Here is a 9,014-nt window from a genome sequence, read left to right on the forward strand (position 1 = left end):
GCATTAGTCAAAGGGGATCGTGTTCTTGTAAGGAATCTATTGTAACGTGGTGGTCCTGGAAAGCTGAGGTCTTACTGGGAGTCTGAAGTTCACACAGTACTACGACGAATAGGAGATTCACCAGTCTATGAAGTCCAAGCAGAGGGCAACAGAGGGCGACTGCGTCAACTTCATCGCAATTTGTTATTACCGTGCAATGACCTACCTGTGGTTGTAAAACCACAACCGAAGCGCAAAACAAGAAGTAAGATAACACATGGTCAGTCACCAAAAGGATTGTCGAGCGACCCCTCTGATTCTGATGAGATGTGTTGGGGGCATCAGTCTGAAGCAGCAAGCAGCGATCCTAGACTAAATCCTACAGCAAAAGAGTTTGTGCCAATCATTCAGCAAGAAACATCCACAGTTGCCACAGAAAGTTCCTCACAGTCGTCAATATTGACTGGGAGCTCGCAAGGTCCTTCGAGTGAAGAGTTTATCTCGGTTTCAGATGATGATGGGGATCTACCTACCGGTCGATCTGCTCGTGTCATCCGACCTCCAAGAACCCTGACATATGATAAACCTGGAGAACCAACGATCCGTGCAGTTCAGAACAGTGTCAATACATATCTACACCCAATATATGTATAAACTCTAAGGAATGAATCTTATCTACTTTGTTAATATGATGTCAAAATATGTACATCTCATGCCAGCATTTATACGTTATGACGGTGTTTTAAGTTAAGAGTTAGTCAAAGTTAAATGTAAGGTGTAAGGTTGATTTGTTGTTTCGTCGGAGTCAGAGTAGATGGAATGTGTGTGGTATGATTTTGCATTAAAATGCTAGTCATTTTTATTTTTGACATTGTTGAAAACCACTGTATGAAAACTCCTTATATTTACCATCTTAACATTTCATTAAGGAACACAAATGCTTGGCCAGCTATGTGTTAGATTTTGCATTCATGGAATGTATGTAGATTTTTGAGGTATACTTATGGTATGTAGTACTCTCATGATGAGATTTATTTAGTGGTAAACAACAGTATTGTTCTGAATAGTTCATGTATCCTATTTGGAAAACTTTTATTTTTGCAAGGGTATACAAGTAGATATCATTCATTAATATTGATGTTCTAGCCTCAATCTGATCTAGTCAAAAGAAAAATGATTTCTGTGTTTTTTGTTAAATGTCGGGACGACATTTGTTGTTCGGGGGGAGAGTGTTACGTGTGGTATTGCGGGGGGTACCAATTTTTTATTATGGGTGAAGAACGATAACTCTATTTTCTTTATATCGACTGTTTCACTGAAATCTTTTTCGCCAGAAGTTAGAATCTGGTGCCCTGCAGACAATAAAGTTGTATACAGACTACTACACTCTCTTCTCCAGGTAATTATTTTAGATTATCACACTTGTATGCTATGTATATCACCAAGGGTATTATTTGAGATCCAGTTAACATGTTTATTATCATTATATGTTAGGTCACACAATTATTTACTTGAATTATGAAAGTTACTTGTTTCGGTCAAGCACATGTGAAGCACATGTTCCCGCCATTTGTATTTTTCTATATTTTTCCATTTTGAATAGGAATGCAGTATTAACATTTATCTATAATGCATAAGATGTCATTAAGTGTTAGGTTGTTTATGCATAAGGAATTGTTATCATGCTTTATACACTTTTATGAATGAATTATAGAATTACCGTATATGTTCATATAAACTTCATACCATTTTATTACACTATATTATGTACCTGTAAAATTACCGTAGTTCCTCTAGTAAACACGAAAATTGTAAACTTTGCCAGAAGTTAGAATCTGGTGACCTGCAGACAATAAAGTTGTATACAGACTACTACTCTCTTCTCCAGGTCAAGTGGCTAGTGTAACAAGTACATATCACAAGTATATACACATCCCACAGAGTTACCAGTAGTTCTACAGTACAGATCAGAAGTATAGACATATCCCAGAGAGTTACCAGGACTTCTACAGTACAGATCACAAGTATAGACACATCCAACAGAGTTAGTACAGATCATCAGTAGAGACACATCCCACAGAGTTACCGGGAGTTCTAAAGTACAGATCACAAGTATAGACACATCCCACAGAGTTACTGATCTGAGTTCTACAGTACAGATCAGAAGTATAGACCCATCCCACAGAGTTACCGGTAGTTCTACAGTACATATCAGAAGTATAGACACATCTCAGAGAGTTAGCAGGACTTCTACAGTACAAATCACAAGTATAGACACATCCCACAGAGTTACCGGGACTTCTACAGTACAGATCAGGGCCCGGTTTTTCGAAAGCTGGTTAATTTTAACACCGTGTTAACTCTGTGTTAAATTCTATGTTAAAGTTAACCATGTGATTAACTGTTTTTCAAAATGCGAGTTTGCGTTAACACTGTGTTAACGGTGTGTTAACTTTAATTCACCTCCAGTACCTGCTTAAGTCTTAACACAGTGGTTAAAAATGGCCGCCGACTTCATTTTCTGTCCGCCTCAGACCAAAAATCATGAAAATCTGAAAGGTTTAGACATTCTGAGGTGTGTGTTGATGCTGAACTCTGACGGTGTGTTGTTTATGTTGTCATAAATTGATATTTTCGTCAAATCTCATGAAATTTACCTAAGAGACACAGCTAATGGAAAAAAACTAGTACAGTTGGATGATAGTGTTACACTTTTCTGCCAGTGGCAATATCTTGCACGCATCTATAGATACTTTCGGCAGAAACTTTCAATAAGGGGGGGGGGGGGTCAATAAAACTCGTATTATATTCACTTATATGAAATCCTGCAACAGGACCCATGCTTAAGATGTAATTTTACCTAATTTTTGGCTTCCAAATGTCAAAGTGTATGCAGGCCCTTAGTTCATGATGATAATCTCCATTGAAACACCAACTTTAAAAACACTATCGTCTGCACTGGCCTTGACCTTTTGAAAATCCCTTGTATCATTTACAAATGATTCAAATGAAGATGTGCATGCATGAAACGTACATACATGTGTTTTCTTTTTTGAAGGCTATCTAATATGAACAGTATTCAATTCAGGCTAATACAGAATAGTTGTTAACACAAACTTAGGAAGAAGAGTTTTTCATTGTTGATATTCCAGATTAATCTCCCTTAGTAAAAATGGAGTGGTGGATCAAGTGTTATGTTTAAAATAAAAAGAATATTAAAATAAATAAATGCATAAAAAGAACATATATATATAATGCTATAGATATGTATGTGAACAGACTATCATAAAGTAAATTTATTTATAATTTTCTTCATGAATATTTTTAACTGTTTTGGGGAAAATAAGACTTTTAAAGAGTATTAAAAAAAAAAGGAAAGTTAGGTATTCTTAGAAATTTAGAATTTTTTATAGGCTAGCATCGTCGTTAAACCCCTCCCATAAAAATTGTCCAATTATGAATCAAGCCATATGTTTTATTTCCTATTTCAAAACATGTAGCACCTCACCCCCTTATTTCTGACAACATACGTTTACTGTTATTTTTACATGCAAAGTCTGACATCCCCCTTCCCCGCTTTTTCATATCATAGCACCAGTGATTGGTAGTTGAAATGAACGCTTGAACTGAACTCGTATATTTTACTGATAAAGGATGAAACCGACCCCCTCCCCCATCACGCAACTTAGGATTTTAGGTTCGGCCCGTACAGAACAACTCATTTTAGGGAGGGGGGTGTATAAATTATTTTGTTTTGGCTTGTCAAGTATTTTCAGACAATTGTGAAGTCAACTTGTTCGACTCCCTATAAACCCCCACTTTGATAAACTACCCCGGTATGCAATGAGCCTGCTCTCTACAACATAAGCACCGTTTTTCTCAACTAGGCTTCTAAAGGCCTAGTATATATCATTATATCTAATACCTCTATGATTATTCAAATTGAATAGACTAACAAATGCATTTATACAAGTATAAGTGCATGGCTCACAGTCACTGTCATGTATTTCGAAACAAAACAATACATGAACATTTCATCAGCTATCTCCCACAAACAAGACTTTTATTTACTCCTGCATTCTTATTGTTTACATAGGAAGTACATGTGCATTATGGGTAATCAAATGATTAGCAAGTGGTTAACCCGGTTAACACAGTGTTAACTAACCAATGTGTTAAATTGCTTTCGAAAAACAGAATTTAACCTTTGTGTTAGCTAATCACTTGGTTAGGAGTTAACACTGAGTTAAACTTAACCACTGTGTTAAAGTTAACCAGCTTTCGAAAAACCGGGCCCAGAAGTATAGACGCATCCCACAGAGTTACCAGGACTTCTACAGTACAGATCACAAGTACAGACACATCCCACAGAGTTATCGGGAGTTCTACAGTACATATGAGAAGTACAGACACATCCCACAGAGTTGCCGAGACTTCTACAGTACGGATCACAAGTAAAGACACATCCCACAGAGTTATTGGGAGTTCTACAGTGCATATCACAAGTATAGACACATCTCACAGAGTTACCGGGAGTTCTACAGTACAGATCACAAGTATAGATACATCCCATAGAGTTACTGATCTGAGTTCTACAGTACAGATCAGAAGTATAGACCCATCCCACAGAGTTACCGGTAGTTCTACAGTACATATCACAAGTATAGACACATCTCAGAGAGTTATCAGTACTTCTACAGTACAAATCACAAGTATAGACACATTCCACAGAGTTACCGGTAGTTCTACAGTACAGATCAGAAGTATAGACCCATCCCACAGAGTTACCAGTAGTTCTACAGTACAGATCAGAAGTATAGACACATCCCACAGAGTTACCGGGAGTTCTACAGTACAGATCAGAAGTATAGACACATCTCAGAGAGTTACCAGGACTTATACAGTACAAATTACAAGTAAAGACACATCCCATAGAGTTACCGGGACTTCTAGAGTACAGATCACAAGTACAGTCACATCCCACAGAGTTATTGGGAGTTCTACAGTACAGATCACAAGTATAGACATATCCCACAGAGTTACCGGGACTTCTACAGTACAAATCACAAGTATATACACATTCCACAGAGTTACCGGGAGTTCTACAGTACAGATCAGAAGTATAGACGCATCTCAGAGAGTTACCAGGACTTCTACAGTACAAATCACAAGTAAAGACACATCCCATAGAGTTACCGGGACTTCTACAGTACACATCACAAGTACAGACACATTCCACAGAGTTATCGGGAGATCTACAGTACAGATCACAAGTACAGACACATCCCACAGAGTTATCGGGACTTCTAGAGTACAGATCACAAGTACAGACACATCCCACATAGTTACCGGGACTTCTACAGTACATATCACAAGTATAGAAACATCCCACAGAATTACCAGGACTTTTACAGTACAAATCACAAGTAAAGACACATCCCATAGAGTTACCGGGACTTCTACAGTACACATCACAAGTACAGACACATTCCACAGAGTTACCGGGACTTCTACAGTACACATCACAAGTACAGACACATTCCACAGAGTTATCGGGAGATCTACAGTACAGATCACAAGTACAGACACATCCCACAGAGTTATCGGGACTTCTAGAGTACAGATCACAAGTACAGACACATCCCACATAGTTACCGGGACTTCTACAGTACATATCACAAGTATAGACACATCCCACAGAGTTACCAGGACTTTTACAGTACATATGCGAAGTATAGACACATCCCACAGAGTTACAGGGGCTTCTACAGTACAGGACACAAGTACAGACACATCCCACAGAGTTACCGGGAGTTCTACAGTACAGATCAGACGTATAAACACATCCCACAGAGTTACCGGGACTTCTACAGTACAGATCAGAAGTATAGACACATCCCACAGAGTTACCGGGACTTCTACAGTACAGATCAGATGTATAGATACATCCCACAGAGTAACTGATCTGAGTTCTACAGTACAGAATAGAAGTATAGACACATCCCACAGAGTTACCCAATCTGATTGAAATACAGATCTCTCAAATAGTGCACAGCACAGAGAAGCTCTGCGCTATTTGAGAGATCTGTATTTTAATCAGAGTTGTCGGGAGTTCTACAGTACAGATCAGAAGTATAAACACATCCCACAGAGTTACTGGTCTGAGTTCTACAGTACAGATTACAAGTATAGACATATCCCACAGAGTTACTGGTCTGAGTTCTACAGTACAGATCACAAGTATAGACACATTCCACAGAGTTACCAGGACTTCTACAGTACAGATCAGAAGTAAAGACACATCCCACAAAGTTACCATGAGTTCTACAGTACAGATCAGAAGTATAGACACATCGCACAGAGTTACCGGGAGTTCTACAGTACAGATCAAAAGTATAGACACATTCCAGAGTTACCGCGACTTCTACAGAACAGATCAGAAGTACACACAGCAGCAGCACCCTGCCACTCAAATGTACATCTAAATGTTCTGCTTCAATACTGCAAATAGAGCTTCCCTGCTTATTCAAAGATTACAGATAGAGAGAATACTTCTCACCTGCCGCCATCACTTTCCAAAGAGACTAGTCAAACACCACATTCCAGCAACAGAACAACACAAAAGCCACACTTCCCTCGTCTTTCGAGTTCTTCAACCATATGCAGAGCAATCCCATTTTCAGCCAGCTCCAGGATATCCTTGCAGAAGAATGCCTTTAATCAAGCCTTCCTTCCACCCTGATCCAGACTGTGACTCAGGACTACAATAACAATGCATACAGCGTCTCTTGTCAGCAGAAATTCCACATCCACAGAAGTAATCCAGCAACAACCCAACTACAGAGACTGTTCGCAGATTCTGCCAAATCCCGTGCCTTCTCTCTGCAATTCACAGAGTGCTTCAAAGTCAAAATAAGTATCTGCATCAAATTGTTTTTCCTTGTGATTATGTAATCAACCTCTTGCTCTGCAATATGGGCCATCCATAGTATCGTCCTCTGAATCCACGTCACCTCATACTTCTTCATCAGCTAGTAAATCTCACAGCAAACGTGTCGTGTTTCTCACCATTACACCTGATATGAACGCCATCAGTGCCTTGCCGCTGGGACAGAAATCACCAACCATCTCCCCCGCCAATTCTCACCTTAACTCCTATGGCAAAAGTACCTCTTCTGCACAGGGAGTGGATTCCGAGATTAACATTGACTCCAGTTTATCATTGCAAGTGGACAATGGTATGGATCTTCTCAAACAGGCCAGTGACTTGTGTGGTATTACTGCCGAAGATGTTTCTTCTTTCCTCGATGACACGTCGTCCCCATTGATGTTTCTGCTAATGTCTACCCACCTGCTTTTATGTTGCATACAGCTTCAGCCTCAGTGCTCCATGAGTTTGATACTACGTGACATGAAACTGTCTTCAACTCTACCAACGTATTCCATTCAAGCCTTAGTGACTTCAGCCCAATTAGATGGGAGGAAATCGTCATCAGACCAGTTGAGGAAGTTCAGCTAAGTAATTCCCCTAAAAGAAAGAGAGTAGAGGTAGAAAACCCAGAAAGCAAGAGAAACAGAATGGATTCCATATGCCTGGATTCCACCAATGTACTAAACCATTGGTACCAGAGCCACATTAAGTACCCATACACCACAGATAGTGAAGTAGAAGAGCTGGTGAGAGTCTCGGGACTGACCCGCAAACAAGTCAAGAAGTGGATGGCCAACAAAAGAGTTCGCTGCTACAACACCTTGTCCATCACTGGAAACCAGCATCCAATCAAATTTAAAAGAATCAAGGAGATGTCTTCTTTTCAGCCCATGGCATATGAAACTCGTGACATTCTATATGAGTGGTATGAAACACACCTGTACAAACCCATACCCCACAGATGAATAGAAGGAAGAGCGGACGATGAAAACTGGCCTGACCGTCGAACAGGTGAAGCGCTGGCTGGCCAACAAGAGGAGTCGAGCTAACAACACCAATAAACAGGCCCCGAATTACTTCATTCACAAGTTCCCAGAGTATAGGCAGCACGTGGAAATGGTCAGCATAAGCAGGGAGTTTTATAAGGATGTCCAAAAGGAAGCAACTGGATGAACTTGAATGTCTCGTGAAAAAGGAATAGGACAAATGGAGTGAACCTTGAGCTTGTAATTTTCTGTTGGCTGCATCAAACCATGCATCATTGTACATACTCATACCTATTTATTACAATCAAATAATTGTTCATATGTCGTACTTATTAATTTTACTACATATCATTTACAATGTATGATAGAATTTACCAATGAACACGATAAAATTAATTCTAAATATTGAAAGATGTTTCCTGATTGTTTTTTCCCTTTCATTCCTCTTTGGTGTTTTAACCCAGTTACAGATTTCGTCATATCATGAATATGTTTACTCTCTGCGGAGGACGTCCTCGATATTTCCGAAAGCTGAAATACTTGAAATTAGCTATGGCTAATAAGGTTTATGTACAACGATTATACTAATTCAACTTATTCTATAGCAAAAAAAAAAAAAAAAAAAAGACAGTATCCTTTTATGCACTTTAACGTATATACACATATACCTTTGCCCCACAATCACGCACTTTGACGCACTTTCTATGCGCATTTGTTTTTACTGCGTTTTATCATTGATACAGCGAAAAGTGCTGATTATTATTTTGGGTTGTGAGACAGAATTGGAACAAAAATGAGCGATTTGCCAGATTTATTTGAGAGTTTCAACATTAGTGAAGAGATAGATTAGGGGATACACTTCCGACCTGTTTACAGACGGGGAAAAAAATCTCAACGCGGTATTCTGGAGAAATTATTGATGTTTCTATTTGATCATTCATCTGATTATTTCTATTTATTATATATTTACAGTGTATTAACATTACTGATTCATGTAAGGACGAATTCGATGATCATTTTAAAGTAGGATCAGAAGGTGGGGGGGGGGGGGGGGGGTGGGGATGTTAAAAAGGCATCTCGAATTACATAATGAATTTCGTGGTAAGTACAAGTAATGT

General features: G+C 39.0%; 1 pseudogene; it reads left to right on the forward strand.

Moving 5' to 3' along the window:
- The first annotated feature begins 306 nt into the window (after positions 1 to 306).
- LOC125654481 (uncharacterized) lies at positions 307 to 8,111 on the forward strand (annotated as a pseudogene).
- Positions 8,112 to 9,014: the final 903 nt, after the last annotated feature.

The sequence above is a fragment of the Ostrea edulis genome, chromosome 7 (assembly GCF_947568905.1).
Source record: "Ostrea edulis chromosome 7, xbOstEdul1.1, whole genome shotgun sequence".
Lineage (NCBI taxonomy): Eukaryota > Metazoa > Mollusca > Bivalvia > Ostreida > Ostreidae > Ostrea > Ostrea edulis.